Source organism: Dreissena polymorpha, chromosome 12 (genome assembly GCF_020536995.1).
Source record: "Dreissena polymorpha isolate Duluth1 chromosome 12, UMN_Dpol_1.0, whole genome shotgun sequence".
In the NCBI taxonomy this organism is placed as follows: Eukaryota; Metazoa; Mollusca; class Bivalvia; order Myida; family Dreissenidae; genus Dreissena; species Dreissena polymorpha.
Window position 1 is genome coordinate 14,126,538 of NC_068366.1, and position 18,597 is coordinate 14,145,134.

At 36.5% G+C, this 18,597-nt stretch overlaps 1 protein-coding gene across 4 annotated transcripts in view; it reads right to left on the reverse strand.

The window, feature by feature from the left end:
* LOC127853920 (uncharacterized) overlaps positions 1-18,597 on the reverse strand; it is a 142,351-nt gene that overhangs the window by 74,417 nt on the left and 49,337 nt on the right. The window contains exon 1 of one of the 4 annotated variants that reach the window (XM_052388756.1): positions 9,176-10,140. The exons of 2 other annotated variants lie outside the window; for them this stretch is intronic. The gene's annotated coding sequence lies outside the window, so the exon portion shown is untranslated. Of the gene's footprint in view, positions 1-9,175; positions 10,141-18,597 lie in introns of those variants that run through there. One more of the 4 variants, XM_052388751.1, reaches the window with a different exon arrangement.

Consider the following 18,597-nt stretch of genomic DNA (forward strand, 5'->3'; position numbering starts at 1 on the left):
ACCGGTTTAGAGACTGCAGCGAATGGTTTATCACACCTAATCGAGATAAGAATGTCATTAGGGTGTGTAGGCATGTACACTGTGTAATCGATTTCATGACATGGGAATTTTAGCAAACAGAATCGGACCAACTGTTTTGGATTTTCAATCGGTCTTTTATGACCCCAATCGGTCTAGGACCGACAAAACCGAAAAAAATATGATCCCTGCTTATATGTATTGATTGGTGAATTATTGCATTTTGCACGACTATAAATTAAATTAAAAAAACTCTTCCTATCCTACACATTGAGCGAAAACTGTTTCAGTAGAAATAATGGCAATATTCATTAAGCAAACGATAGAACACATAACGAATAAATCAAAACTCTTTACAGTGCAGCTTTAAATTATTCATAGCTGTCTATTGATTGACAAAACATCAAAAGCAATAAAATGCACATTTCTTCAACAGTGTTTACCAATCTTTATTGGCGTGTAATTTATGATGATTACGAAACCAATTTTGGTCATGTTCTTTTTAATATTTTCTGCAAGGTTATCAAATGACGGGGACTTGATGATTTTGTACGACCCACTCGACAGCGCTTATCTAAAGTCTACAGGCCTGCCAACAAATCTTTTACTTAACTCAATACTCGACTTAAACATTTGCTGATCTTAATCTGGAATCTTTGACTTTCTTTAAGGACATGATTGAATAAAAAAACATTCAGATTATTTCTTTCTGCAAATTAAACTACCCTTTATAAATGTAGTACTGGGTATATTCAGTAAGATATATATTCAAAATTTGTTCTCTCTTAGTTATGTGTTATACATATACAGCAGTATGTAATTGCTAGTTATTATAACACCTGTATGATTACATGCTTGATTATGATCATGATAGAACAATTTTACGCAAATATTTATATTATTTCATTGACATTAATGTTCAAATCACGGGTCATTGTTAATTTGTGTTTGGTGATGTTGGCAAAGTCTACTAGTAGTTATAACCAATTTACAAGAACAAGATAAGGTTCTAAAGGGCACGATGAGCCAACAAACAATTCATTGGTTGGTAGGTCGGTCTGCCTTCCTGCCTGAATGTCTGATTATCTAGCCTTATATACTTACAAACATTTTCCATATGAGCTGAGCGCTCTGTGAAAAGCAGGTTTAGTGCATGTGCGTAAAGTGTCGTCCCAGATTAGTCTGTGCAGTCCACACAGGCTAATCAGGGCCGACACTTTCTAATTTTATTGTATTTTTTGGTTTAAAGGAATACTCTGATTGACCAAAATCCAGTTAAGGCGGAAAGTGTCATCCTTGATTTGCCTATGCGGATTGCACATGCATTAAGCCCCCTTTTCACAGAGCGCTGCTCATACATATTCATGTTTTATTGTGTACTAGGTACTCCAATTATGAGCAGTTGAAAGACTGGCTGTCAGAACTGTAATTAAAACATCTGCTTTTTAAAAGCACAGAAAGCTTAATAATTTCAATGGAAACCTCATCAGCAGTTAACAACCTGTTTATTCCCAATTAAATTCCTTTCAAATGAGTCTTGGCTTCCTTCTGTCACATATAATTTGGTTTCTTTTTTTAAATCGGATCTTATTCACATGTGTCATCAAAATTGGTAAATCTACTCCTATTTTCGTCCCCTAAGCATAGTTAAGTGGGGCAGTCTACAGCCAATTTTCAAATTAAAAAGATAATGAAATTGAAGCTTCAACTTGATTTGCTGTAATTGACTCTTTTCATGTGAAAATAACTGGTATTAACTTCAAATAAAAGGCAAAGCGTCCCAATAAAACATGAAAACATTGACAAAATCTGTCAAATGGTGCTACCACCGCCCCATTATTGTGAAATTCACAACATTTAATACTTTTCGACTGAAATTGGAGACTCTTTAGAGACTATGATAAACAAGTACCAACAAAGTGTGACTTGCTGGTAGATCTACTGATTGGCCTTCACAGTCACATCTTCATTAGTTTACACAGTCAGATCTTCATTAGTTTACACAGTCACATCTTCATTAGTTTACACAGTCACATCTTCATTAGTTTAAACAGTCACATCTTCATTAGTTTACACAGTCACATCTTCATTAGTTTACACAATCACATCTTCATTAGTTTACACAGTCACATCTTCATTAGTTTACACAATCACATCTTCATTAGTTTACACAGTCACATCTTCATTAGTTTACACAATCACATCTTCATTAGTTTACACAGTCACATCTTCATTAGTTTACACAGTCACATCTTCATTAGTTTACACAGTCACATCTTCATTAGTTTACACAGTCACATCTTCATTAGTTTACACAGTCACATCTTCACAGTCACATCTTCATTAGTTTACACAGTCACATCTTCATTAGTTTACAAACAATCTTATGATGTCAATACTAGTTTATAAATGGGTATTCAACAGTTATTATTTTATCACTGTAATATTACAATTGAAATGAAATGGATGGTTATCTGCATTAAAATCAAAGAAATTGCTTTTGCTTATGTCTTTGTGATGTAACACATCTTATATAATATATTATAGTTTGAAGGACCCCATTGGTACAGATAGTTATGTTTTTGCCCAAGCATTTGAGGCAGTAAAAGAACAAAAATTGCACAAAAACCTCGCAAACACAAAGAAATTCTTTATAATACAGCATTATAATTATAATTATCACATGACTTACACTATTTTACCACCAGTATATAGCTAGTTATTATGTGGTGTACATCAAGTGATTATTGAAATGGCCAATACATGCCAAGTTAATATGGTAATGGCCAGTTTATTCTCAGCAATTACAACTAGAAATGACGTGGCAGAGGCCTACGCGTATCCCCACGCCGCATGTTTGACCCAGGGTTGGTAATGGGGCCATGCATAGTTGAGATTGACCGTATTGTCATAAGAGAAGTTCAGTATTATTTAGAAGTGAATCGGTGTAGAAATTAAGAAGTTTTAGTAAAAGGCTATTTTGGGTGGGTGTGGCCTATGTGGGTGGGGCGCCCCAGGGTTGGTAATGGGGCCATGCATAGTTGAGATTGACAGTATTGTCATAAGAGAGGTTCAGTATCAATTAGAAGTGAATCGGTGTAGAAATGAAGAAATTATAGTAAAAGGCAATTTTGGTTGGGTGTGGCCTATGCGTGCAGGGCACCCCAGGGTTGGTAATAGTGCCATGCATAGTTGAGATTGACCGTATTGTCATAACTTAAGAGAAGAACAGTATCAATTAGAAGTGAATCAGTGTAGAAATGAAGTTATGGTAAAAGGCAATTGTGGGTGGGTGTGGTCCATGTGGGCGGGGCGCCCCAGGGTTGGTAATGGGGCCATGCATAGTTGGATCGACTGTATTGTCATAAGAGAGATTCAGTATCAATTTGAAGTAAATTGGTGTAGAAATGAAGAAGTTAATGGAAAATAACCTAAAAAATGAAGAAGTTATAGTAAAAGGCAATTTTGGGTGGGTGTGGCCTATGTGGGCGGGGTGCCCCAAGGTTGGTAATGGGACCATGCATAGTTGAGATTGACTGTATTGTCATAAGAGAGGTTCAGTATCAATTTGAAGTGAATCGGTGTAGAAATGAAGAAATTATAGTGAAACCCAATTTTGGGTGGGTGTGGTCTATGTGGGTGGGGTGCCCCAGGGTTGGTAATGGGGCCATGCATACTTGAGATTGACCATATTGTCATTATAAGAGAGGTTCAGTATTAATTTGAAATAAATTGGTGTGGAATGAAGAAGTTAAAGGGGCCTTTTCACAGATTTTGACATTTTTTAACTTATTCATTAAATGCTTTATATTGATAAATGTAAACATTGGATCGTAAAAGCTCCAGTAAAAAATCAAGAATAAAATTTAAAAAAGGAAAAGAACATTGTCCGGAGCAGGTTTCGAACCAGTGACCCCTGGAGTCCTGCCAGAGTCCTGAAGTAAAAACGCTTTAGCCTACTGAGCTATTCCGCCGAGTACACATACTTAACATATTTTATACATTATATAAGCAATCTTCGTAGTTGCACAAAATTTAACGACAAAAACAGAACTCTCCAAATTATTCAATCGTTACGCGTTGCAACGCTTTATAATTTTTAGGTTTTAAAATCGTCAAAAGATGCATATAATGGCTATATTAGAGCATGGTAATTGTTCAGTATTACTGTTTCCTCACAAATATCATAACTAAAACGAAAATTTGCGAATCTGAAACAACTTTTTTAATTTTGTAAATTTACCAAAGCGTGAAAAGATCCCTTTAATGTAAAATAACCTAACAAAATGAGTGAAAATCTCTGATGCGGCCCCACCCCAACCCCCCATAACTTTTGACCCAGGGGTCAGATCAAAATTCAAAATAGTGCAGGGTCGCACATATGCTCATAGCTACTATGTGTGTAAGTTTCAAGGTTTTAGTGCTAATAGTGTAGGAGGAGATAGTTGCCAGAACGGACGGACAGACAGACGGACGGACAGATGGCGGAGATAACCACAATATCCCCACTCTTTTAAAAAAGTGTGGGGATAAAAATGGCCTATACCTGTTATATGCCACTTAATTATAGGAATGCCCAGTATACGGCAAGTAATTACAAAAAGGGTCAGTGTAGTAGCCAGTATATGCAAAGTTATTATGAAAATGACCAGTATATGATAAAATATTAGGGGAACAGCCAGTATATGCAAAGTTATTATGGGAATGGCCAGTATATGCCAAGTTATTATGGGAATGGCCAGTATATGCAAATTTATTATGAGAATGGACAGGATATGCCAAATTATCATAGGAATAGCCAGTATATACTAAGATATTATGGGAATGGCCAGTATATACCAAGTTAGTATGGGAATGGCCAGTATATGCAAACTCATTATGTGAATGGCCAGCATATATCAAGTTATTATGACAATGGCAAGTATATGCCAAAGTATTATGGGAATGGCAAGTATATGCCAATGTTATTATGGGAATGACCAGTATATGACAAGTTATTATGGGAATGGCCAATATATGCAAAGTTATTATGGGAATGGCCAATATATGCCAATTTATTATAGCAATGACCGGTATAGGCCAAGTTATTATGGGAATGGCCAGTATACACCAAGTTATTATGGTAATGGCCATTATATTTCAAGTTATTATGGGAATGGCCAGTATACAATTAGTTATTATGGGAATGGCCAGTTTATTTGAAGTTATTATAGGAATGGTCAGTATATGCCAAGTTAGTATAGGATAGTCAGTATATTCCAAGTTATTATGGGAATGGTCAGTACATTGTATAAGCCACTTTATTATGGAAATGACCAGTATATGCCAAGTTATTGCCAAAGGCCAGTATATGTCAAGTTAATATGGGAATGCCAATATATTTCCAGTTATTAAGAAAATGGCCAGAATATTTCAAGTAATTATGGTAAGGGCCAGTATATGCCAATTAATTTTAAGAATGGCCAGTATGCACCAAGTTTTCATGGCAATGGCCAGTATATGACAAGTTATTATGGGAATGACCAGTATATTTCAAGATATTATGGGAATGGTCAGTGTATTTCAAGTTAGTATGGGTAAGGCCAGTATATGCCAAGTTATTATGGTAATGGTCAATATATTTCAAGTTATTATGGGAATGGCCAGTATATGCCAAGTTATTTTGGTAATGGCTAGCACATGTCAAGTTATAATACAATGGCCAGTATATGCCAAGTTATTATGGGAATGGTCAGTATATTTCAAATTATTATGGGAATGGCCTGCATATTGCCAGTTATTATGGGAAGGGCCAGATTATGTCAGGTTATTTTGACAATGGCCAGTATATGCCAATTTATTTGAGGGATTGGCCAGTAAACACCAAGATTTACGCAAATTGCAGGTATAGGCCAACTTATTATGGTCATGGCCAGTATAGGCCAAGTTATTATGGTAATGATCAGTATAGGCCAAGTTATTATGGTAATGATCAGTATATGCAAAGTTATTATTGTAATGACCAATATATGCTAAGTTATTATAGTAATGACCAGTATACGCCAAGTTATTATGGTAATGACCATGGCTATGGCCAGTAAATGCCAAGATATTATAGTTATGATTAGCATATGCCAAGCTATCATGGTAATGACCAGTATATGCCAAGTTATTGTGGTAATGATCTGTATATGCAAAGTAATTATGGTAATGGCCAGTATAAGCCAAGTTATTATGGTAAATAATCAGTATATGCAAAGTTTTTATGACAATGACCAATATATGCCAAGTTATAATGGTTATGACCAGTATATGCCAAGTTATTATGGTAATGACCAGTATATGCCAAGTTATTATGGTCATGACCAGTATATGCCAAGTTATTATGGTATTGGCCAACATATAACAAGTTATTATGGTAATGTCCAGTATAGGCAAAGTTATTATGGCAATGACCAGTATATGAAAAGTTGTTATGGTAATGACCAGTATATGCCAAGTTATTATGGTCATGACCAGTATAGGTCAAGTTACTATGGTTATGTCCATTATATGCCAAGTTATTATGGTCATGACCAGTATTGGCCAAGTTATTATGGTAATGACCAGTATATGCCAAGCTATTATGGTAATGGCGAGTTTATGCAAAGTTATTATGGTCAAAACCAGTATATGCCAAGTTATTATGGTAATGACTGAGTATTTGCAAAGATATTATGGTCATAGGCCAACTTTTTATGGAAAAGTCCATTATATGCCAAGTTATTATGGTAATGGCAAGTATATGCAAAGTTATTATGGTAATGGCAAGTATATGCCAAGTAATTATGGTAATTACCAGTATAGGCCAAGTTATTATGGTCATGACCAGTATAGGCCAAGTTTTTATGGTCATGTCCATTATATGCCAAGCTATTATTGTATGGGCAGTATATGCAAAGTTATTATGATAATGGCCATTATATGCCCATTTATTATGGTAATGACCAGTATATGCAAAGCTATTATAGTAATGACCAGTATATGCCAAGTTATTAGGGTAATGGCCAGTATATGCAAAGTTATTATGGTAATGGCCATTATATGCCAATTTATTATGGTAATGACCAGTATATGCAAAGCTATTATGGTAATGACCAGTATATGCAAAGTTATTATGGTCATGACCAGTATAGACAAAGTTATTATGGTCATGACCAGTATAGGCCAGGTTTTTAGGGTTATGTCCATTATATGCAAAGCTATTATGGTAATGGCCAGTATATGCAAAGTTATTATGGTAATGACCAGTATATGCCAAGCTTTTTATGGTAATGACCAGTATATGCAAAGTTATTATGGTCATGACCAGTATAGGCCAAGTTATATGGTATTGTCCAGTATATGCCAAGTTATTATGGTCATGACCAGTATAGGCCAAGTTATTATGGTAATGACCAGTAAATGCCAAGCTATTATGGTAATGGCCAGTATTTACAAAGATATTATGGTCATGACCAGTATAGGCCAAGTTTTTATGGTAATGTCAATTATATGCCAAGCTATTATGGTAATTACCAATCTTCAGAAGCAAACAAAAAAAAATCTGCTGACATGTACTGAACACAATTGTACCATTATGAAATTGATGAACATGTTCACTTAGCCTTTTGTGAATAAAAATTAAATTATATAAAAACATACTCCCTTACCCTGTTTGCGCAATTACATACCTAATTAACATACTTAGATAAGGTCTGCAAGCCCAAGACACAATTTAAAAAGCATATTTGAAATGATCCAATTTAAATTCAACTGCTTTTTGGGTGTCATGTAATTCAATAGATGTGTGATAGCATCAACAAGTCTGCACCGGTGGTCCTTATAATCCATCACAAAATATATCAAGATTACATAAAATATGTATTTTCTACTTAAAATGGACAGTCTGGAATGTGATGACAAAAATCCTTTCAAAAATGAGACAAACGGGTTGTCACATACAATAAGACTGGTATTAATGGAGTAACATGTTGCCATTGACAACATCTGGTTGGCACGCACTGATATGGTAACTGCTTTACATAAGTGAGTTATTTGTTAATTGATTTTGCCAACGAAAAAGCAGCTTTTTGCATATAATTGCATAGTAGAGATCACAGATGCTGAGGCAATAAGTAAAGTTTCTTTTATCAAGAGTACTACAATGTCAAAAGATATGAGCCATGTTCTGAAAAAACAGGGTTAAATGAATGTGTTTAAAAAGTCATCCCAGATAATTAGCCTGTGCAATGTGCAAGCTAATCGGAAACATTACTTTCAGTGTAACCAGGATTTTTGCTAAGAAGAGACTTCCTTTAAACAAAAAAATAACTATAAAGCGGGAAGTGTCATCCCTAAATAGCCTGTGCAGTCTTCATAGGCTAATCTGGGACAACACTTTATTCATTGCATTAAGCCCAGATTCCCATAGACAATCATTAAATGATACAGAACTGCCATGCCTGCCCACAGATTTAGCCGGCTATGCTGACAATTCATCATTTACCAGTAAATTCTTGTCAGACCAAGGACTTTCAGGAATATGTATTTTTCCTTCAGAGCGTTAACTATTGTGGACATTATTACGTACAAGTTTAAAAAAGGAAGATTTTGTAAGGGTCTATCATGTCACATCACATAATGGACCACATTATCAGTTCATGTGGACTGTGTTTGAAAACGTTGACAACAAAGATAGTCAAATGTTAATTTGTTTTTTTGTTGTTTTTTCAAATAAATAATAAATGATAAACCTGCATTATGCTTATATATTATGTTTTATATATAGTATGCAGTAAACTTAATAGTAGAAATTTTATTGTGGAAGATTTATATGAAGAGGTTATAATTTTTTGTATATATATTCATTAATAAATGTACACTACAACATATTAATGATATATTTTTACATGATATCAAAATAAACATTCAAATTCTATGCATGTTGGATACATGTAACTGTTATAATTTTTTATTATTAAACCATAAAATTAAAATATACTAATGTGGCTTGATACAATCATCCAGTTTGCATAGTCCTTGTTACCTATTTAAATTTGAGTTTTTTCCTAAGTTTTACGCTGATCAAATTAAAAAAAATTCAATTACCTTAAAACAATAGCTAAATATACAAATCAAAATAAATTTGTTCACTTACCTGTTTAGGTCCAGATTTGAAGTTTATAGTATTAAAATAGAGAAATCCTTATTAAAAAATCTGATGTAAATCCAAATATTTTGAACAAATAGAAACTTAACACACAAAGCACTGGAAAACTTAATGCTGAGCACAAGTCGGATATTATCCTAAGCAACTTCAATTTCAAATTTTTCTCTTCAACAAAATTTAAGCTGCTTCTTTGTGACCACTTATCTCAGTTCGCATTCAAACCTTTTCACACTGAATTAATTTATACAAAAAAGACAGTAGTTAAGCCTGCTTTTTATTGAAAATATTTACAAATTCTGTAAACTTGCTTTAATGTGTGCACTTTCTTTATATTCAAAACAAAAGCCTCTCACCAGATTGTATTAACTGTGAAATTGCGATTTTCATAAACGCTTCACTCTAAACCGTGGCTCTTGTAATTGTTTTCACACAAAAGTGTCTTTATTTATATACCACATCACTCCAAGAAAGAACTAAGTTAATAAAAACAAATATTCTTTTCAATTTAAAGAACACTTTCTATTTAACAGAAACAAACTTTTATTTACAATAAATTGTCACCGAATAATAAATCACTAGTTTAAAATTTATTCCAAAATCTCCTGTTATTTTCACTAAATACCACACACTTTCACAACAGAATCACACAATTTCAAGGAGATAGTCTGTCTTATCACCTATCAGGACACAACCATCTGCCACTCACTTTGATATCATCCCTGATTTAAATCCGGATTCAGGTGTACTATTTCGCAATATCACTAGAAAAAAAATATTTTTCTACAAAGTAAAATATGATTAAGCTAAATAATCAATGTAAAAACAATTTTTAGCAGATCAATTATATCACTTAGCTATCCAAACAACACTCTCAGGACATCAGTTTTCTTGAATAGTAAAAGTTATCAATACACAAATAATAATTTCTATTCTCTGGTGATGTTTGCTTAACATTGCAGTGAAATTTGAATGAAACTCTGTGCTGAGTTTTGTTAAGGGGGTTGATCCAATAATTTATGAGAATGTCACAGGCATGCCTGTTGTCCAATATTCAATAAGATACATTAAATAAAGCTACCTGAAGCTAACATAGACTGGTGCCCCACAATATAAAACTTTGTTAATAATCAGAAGAAACAAGAATGTTTATAAAATAAGCCTCGCTTAGGAAAACTGGGTTTATTCATGTGCATAAAGTGTGCTATGGGAAAACTGGGTTCATCCATGTGCATAAACTGTGCTATGGGAAAACTGGGTTCATCCATGTGCATAAAGTGTGCTATGGGAAAACTAGGTTTATCCATGTGCATAAAGTGTGCTATGGGAAAACTGGGTTTATCCATGTGCATAAACTGTGCTATGGGAAAACTGGGTTCATCCATGTGCATAAAGTGAGCTATGGGAAAACTGGGTTTATCCATGTGCACAAAGTGTGCTATGGGAAAACTGGGTTCATCCATGTGCAAAAAGTGTGCTATGGGAAAACTGGGTTCATCCATGTGCATAAAGTGTGCTATGGGAAAACTGGGTTCATCCATGTGCATAAAGTGTGCTATTGGAAAACTGGGTTCATCCATGTGCATAAAGTGTGCTATGGGAAAAATGGGTTCATCAATGTGCATAAAGTGTGCTATGGGAAAACTGGGTTTATCCATGTGCATAAAGTGTGCTATGGTGAAAGTGGGTTTATCCATGTGCATAAAGTGTGCTATGGGAAAACTGGGTTTATCCATGTGCATAAAGTGTGCTATGGGAAAACTGGGTTTATCCATGTGCATAAAGTGTTGTCCTAGATAAGTCTGTGCAGTCCGTACAGGCTTATCAGGGTTGACGCTTTCGCCTGGATTTAAGTTCAAAATAAACTTCCTTCAAATAAAAAATTCCATTGAAAAGAATAGTGACGTCTCTGAATAGCCTGTGCAAACTGCAAAGGCTAAATTGGGATAACACATACATACATGCATTAAGCCCCATTTTCGCAGAGTGAGGCTCAAATGTTAATGAAATTGCAAGTAATTCATACGCACACATGCAACATACATGAACACCACTCAAGTGATAATAATCTCCATACACTGCTATTACAAAGATAAATAGCTTTAACAATGAGTCATGTATTTTGACCTTTGACCTGAAACTATGATCTTTACCTTTAAATTAGGGACCTGTACTTACCAACACACATCTCATACAGGTTAATATTTGTGACTTAAGTTTTTTTTTGCATTCCTTCCATGTAGGGGATGTTATGGATAGAAAAAGTTCTATAATGTGACTTAAAACAGGTGCAATTTGATCTCAAAGTAAACCCTTGAAGGTATCCCATGCGTTATCATCTGCGACACACCATTGCATACAGTTTAACATTTGTGCCACGTTATTTCAAAATCCATTTATGCCCAGGGAAGGTACAAAATGGTAAAGCCCTATTTTAACCCAAAGTGCTACAGTTTTAACTTTTACCTGAAATTTGACCTTCAATTTTTGCACATGTAACATGACACACTGATTTACATAATTATGTTAATATTTGTAGCATGTTATTTAAAATTCTTGCAAAAGGAAGTTACATTGGGACAAGCACTTAAGTTTCTTAATTTAAGTACAAAATTGTAACCTTTGACCTTACTTTGAAGTATGACCCCGAAAAAAGTAGTGTTTTTTTGAGCCGGACACACAATCTTATATCAGTTTACATCTGTGCACTGTCTGATTGAAACCCTTCAATGCATCTGGTAGCTATAGAGTTTGAACAAGCCAACAAATGGACATACATCTGACTGACAAAAAGATTTTCTACAAAATCCTGATACCAACTGGTTGGCAGGGGGAATACATTATCAGGCTTCCAGTCTATGTAGCAGCCCCCATATCAGGGAATACTGGGTATCAGTGACTAGCTAAAGAAAGGAAAGGTGTCAAATTATCTGGCCATGAAAATCAATTTAAGCCCATGAATTTGGAGGCTCAGTACCCCACCCACTCATATTGATGAGGCAGGATGACATTTATTGTGTCTTCATTCTTCAAGCTGGTGGGACTGAACTACAAACAAAACAAGCATCCATTACTGCTATGACTGATTTTTTATTGCCGAGGGAAACAGAATTAATTTTCGAAGTCAAACTTATACAGCCAGTCTGTTTTTAACCCTTTACCACGTAGATATGTATTTTGACGCATTAGTAATCCCTTACGAAGAAACATTTAATTAAATACTTTTCTTACTAAATTCAAGTTTTAAAGGCTTCATTTCCAAACCTTAGATACTGATGAGCAACAAACATCATGAAACCTGCGAAGACTGCGAGTTACTCGCAGGCTGTAAGGGTTTTATGCTGTTTGCGAATAGCCATTTTCACTTTGCATCTGAGTGGGAAAGGGTTAAACAGTTATGAGTTGATCATACACAATGGTACATGTATATCCATTAATATTATTAATTCAAAGTCATGAAGGGATTGTCAAACAGGGCTGAATTTGTAATGTCCATTAATTTGAATACCAAAAAGTACCCAAAGTATCAATTTATTTGTGGACAATCAAGTCAAGCATTTTCTGTAAAATTACTGAATTCAGGTATGTGATGAGTTGCTATATCCTACCATGGTACAGGTTTGACATGTGCTTGTTTTTATTTATGTTGCAAGCACTAAGTAATTCATTCCAACAAGTAAGTGAATCATTTCCACGACTAAACTAACTTGTTAGTTATCTAGTTCCCATAAATTACTAGGTCATAATCTCGACTTTCTTATTCATTCCCACTACTTAATAACTCCTTCCCACGACTAACTGACTTGTTCCCACTACTTATTGACTCATTCCCACTACTAACTGAATCATTCTCACTTCTAACTCATTTCCACTACATATTGACTCATTCTCACTACTTACTCACACATTCCCACTACTTACTTACTGATGCTGACTGCTTACTAACTCATGTCCACTATTTACTAACTTATTGCCACTACTTACTTACTTGTTCCTACTACTCACTCACTCATTCACTTACTCATTCCAAAATCTGATTACCTCATTCCGACTAATTTCTGCCAAATTCAAACTACAAACACACTCATTTCCGCTTCTTGCTCACCAATTCCAAATACTAACTAACTCATTCCCACTACTTATTGACTCATTCCCACTTCTCACTGACTCATTCCCACTACTTACTTAATTGTAACCACAACTCACTCAGTCATTCCCACTACTTTCTGACTCATTCCAACTACTAACTGACTCATTCCCACTACTTACTGACTCATTCCCACTACTAACTGACTCATTCCCACTACTTACTTAATTGTAACCACAACTCACTCAGTCATTCCAACTACTTACTGACTCATTCCCACTACTTACTGACTCATTCCCACTACTAACTGACTCATTCCCACTACTTACTGACTCATTCCCACTACTAACTGACTCATTCCCACTACTTACTGACTCATTCCCACTACTTACTGACTCATTCCCACTACTAACTGACTCATTCCCACTACTAACTGACTTATTCCCACTACTTACTGACTCATTCCCACTACTAACTGACTCATTCCCACTACTAACTGACTCATTCCCACTACTTACTCATTCCCACTACTTACTGACTCATTCCCACTACTAACTGACTCATTCCTACTACTTACTGACTCATTCCCACTACTAACTGACTCATTCCCACTACTAACTGACTCATTCCCACTACTAACTGACTCATTCCTACTACTTACTGACTCATTCCCACTACTTACTGACTCATTCCCACTACTAACTGACTCATTCCCACTACTAACTGACTCATTCCCACTACTTACTGACTCATTCCCACTACTTACTGACTCATTCCCACCACTAACTGACTCATTCCCACTACTAACTGACTCATTCCCACTACTAACTGACTCATTCCCACTACTAACTGACTCATTCCCACTACTGAGTGACTCATTCTCACTACTAACTGACTCATTCCCACTACTTACTGACTCATTCCCACTACTAACTGATTCATTCCCACTACTAACTGACTCATTCCCACTACTAACTGACTCATTCCCACTACTTACTGACTCATTCCCACTACTAACTGACTCATTCCTACTACTTACTGACTCATTCCCACTACTAACTGACTCATTCCCACTACTAACTGACTCATTCCCACTACTAACTGACTCATTCTAACTACTAACTGACTCATTCCCAATACTTACTGACTCATTCCCACTACTTACTGACTAATTCTAACTACTTACTGACTCATTCCCACTACTTACTGACTCATTCCCACTACTAACTGACTCATTCTAACTACTAACTGACTCATTCCCACTACTTACTGACTCATTCCCACTACTTACTGACTCATTCTAACTACTAACTGACTCATTCCCACTACTTACTGACTCATTCCCACTACTAACTGACTCATTCCCACTACTAACTGACTCATTCCCACTACTTACTGACTCATTCCCACTACTTACTGACTCATTCCCACTACTTACTGACTCATTCTAACTACTAACTGACTCATTCCCACTACATACTGACTCATTCCCACTTCTAACTGATTCATTCCCACTACTAACTGACTCATTCCCACTACTAACTGACTCATTCCCACTACTTACTGACTCATTCCCACTACTAACTGACTCATTCCTACTACTTACTGACTCATTCCCACTACTAACTGACTCATTCCCACTACTAACTGACTCATTCCCACTACTAACTGACTCATTCTAACTACTAACTGACTCATTCCCAATACTTACTGACTCATTCCCACTACTTACTGACTCATTCCCACTACTTACTGACTCATTCCCACCACTAACTGACTCATTCCCACTACTAACTGACTCATTCCCACTACTAACTGACTCATTCCCACTACTAACTGACTCATTCCCACTACTGAGTGACTCATTCTCACTACTAACTGACTCATTCCCACTACTTACTGACTCATTCCCACTACTAACTGATTCATTCCCACTACTAACTGACTCATTCCCACTACTAACTGACTCATTCCCACTACTTACTGACTCATTCCCACTACTAACTGACTCATTCCTACTACTTACTGACTCATTCCCACTACTAACTGACTCATTCCCACTACTAACTGACTCATTCCCACTACTAACTGACTCATTCTAACTACTAACTGACTCATTCCCAATACTTACTGACTCATTCCCACTACTTACTGACTAATTCTAACTACTTACTGACTCATTCCCACTACTTACTGACTCATTCCCACTACTAACTGACTCATTCTAACTACTAACTGACTCATTCCCACTACTTACTGACTCATTCCCACTACTTACTGACTCATTCTAACTACTAACTGACTCATTCCCACTACTTACTGACTCATTCCCACTACTAACTGACTCATTCCCACTACTAACTGACTCATTCCCACTACTTACTGACTCATTCCCACTACTTACTGACTCATTCCCACTACTAACTGATTCATTCCCACTACTAACTGACTCATTCCCACTACTAACTGACTCATTCCCACTACTTACTGACTCATTCCCACTACTAACTGACTCATTCCTACTACTTACTGACTCATTCCCACTACTAACTGACTCATTCCCACTACTAACTGACTCATTCCCACTACTAACTGACTCATTCTAACTACTAACTGACTCATTCCCAATACTTACTGACTCATTCCCACTACTTACTGACTAATTCTAACTACTTACTGACTCATTCCCACTACTTACTGACTCATTCCCACTACTAACTGACTCATTCTAACTACTAACTGACTCATTCCCACTACTTACTGACTCATTCCCACTACTAACTGACTCATTCCCACTACTAACTGACTCATTCCCACTACTTACTCATTCCCACTACTTACTGACTCATTCCCACTACTAACTGACTCATTCCTACTACTTACTGACTCATTCCCACTACTAACTGACTCATTCCCACTACTAACTGACTCATTCCCACTACTAACTGACTCATTCCTACTACTTACTGACTCATTCCCACTACTTACTGACTCATTCCCACTACTAACTGACTCATTCCCACTACTAACTGACTCATTCCCACTACTTACTGACTCATTCCCACTACTTACTGACTCATTCCCACCACTAACTGACTCATTCCCACTACTAACTGACTCATTCCCACTACTAACTGACTCATTCCCACTACTAACTGACTCATTCCCACTACTGAGTGACTCATTCTCACTACTAACTGACTCATTCCCACTACTTACTGACTCATTCCCACTACTAACTGATTCATTCCCACTACTAACTGACTCATTCCCACTACTAACTGACTCATTCCCACTACTTACTGACTCATTCCCACTACTAACTGACTCATTCCTACTACTTACTGACTCATTCCCACTACTAACTGACTCATTCCCACTACTAACTGACTCATTCCCACTACTAACTGACTCATTCTAACTACTAACTGACTCATTCCCAATACTTACTGACTCATTCCCACTACTTACTGACTCATTCTAACTACTTACTGACTCATTCCCACTACTTACTGACTCATTCCCACTACTAACTGACTCATTCTAACTACTAACTGACTCATTCCCACTACTAACTGACTCATTCCCACTACTAACTGACTCATTCCTACTACTTACTGACTCATTCCCACTACTTACTGACTCATTCCCACTACTAACTGACTCATTCCCACTACTAACTGACTCATTCCCACTACTTACTGACTCATTCCCACTACTTACTGACTCATTCCCACCACTAACTGACTCATTCCCACTACTAACTGACTCATTCCCACTACTAACTGACTCATTCCCACTACTAACTGACTCATTCCCACTACTGAGTGACTCATTCTCACTACTAACTGACTCATTCCCACTACTTACTGACTCATTCCCACTACTAACTGATTCATTCCCACTACTAACTGACTCATTCCCACTACTAACTGACTCATTCCCACTACTTACTGACTCATTCCCACTACTAACTGACTCATTCCTACTACTTACTGACTCATTCCCACTACTAACTGACTCATTCCCACTACTAACTGACTCATTCCCACTACTAACTGACTCATTCTAACTACTAACTGACTCATTCCCAATACTTACTGACTCATTCCCACTACTTACTGACTAATTCTAACTACTTACTGACTCATTCCCACTACTTACTGACTCATTCCCACTACTAACTGACTCATTCTAACTACTAACTGACTCATTCCCACTACTTACTGACTCATTCCCACTACTTACTGACTCATTCTAACTACTAACTGACTCATTCCCACTACTTACTGACTCATTCCCACTACTAACTGACTCATTCCCACTACTAACTGACTCATTCCCACTACTTACTGACTCATTCCCACTACTTACTGACTCATTCCCACTACTTACTGACTCATTCTAACTACTAACTGACTCATTCCCACTACATACTGACTCATTCCCACTTCTAACTGATTCATTCCCACTACTAACTGACTCATTCCCACTACTAACTGACTCATTCCCACTACTTACTGACTCATTCCCACTACTAACTGACTCATTCCTACTACTTACTGACTCATTCCCACTACTAACTGACTCATTCCCACTACTAACTGACTCATTCCCACTACTAACTGACTCATTCTAACTACTAACTGACTCATTCCCAATACTTACTGACTCATTCCCACTACTTACTGACTCATTCCCACTACTTACTGACTCATTCCCACCACTAACTGACTCATTCCCACTACTAACTGACTCATTCCCACTACTAACTGACTCATTCCCACTACTAACTGACTCATTCCCACTACTGAGTGACTCATTCTCACTACTAACTGACTCATTCCCACTACTTACTGACTCATTCCCACTACTAACTGATTCATTCCCACTACTAACTGACTCATTCCCACTACTAACTGACTCATTCCCACTACTTACTGACTCATTCCCACTACTAACTGACTCATTCCTACTACTTACTGACTCATTCCCACTACTAACTGACTCATTCCCACTACTAACTGACTCATTCCCACTACTAACTGACTCATTCTAACTACTAACTGACTCATTCCCAATACTTACTGACTCATTCCCACTACTTACTGACTAATTCTAACTACTTACTGACTCATTCCCACTACTTACTGACTCATTCCCACTACTAACTGACTCATTCTAACTACTAACTGACTCATTCCCACTACTTACTGACTCATTCCCACTACTTACTGACTCATTCTAACTACTAACTGACTCATTCCCACTACTTACTGACTCATTCCCACTACTAACTGACTCATTCCCACTACTAACTGACTCA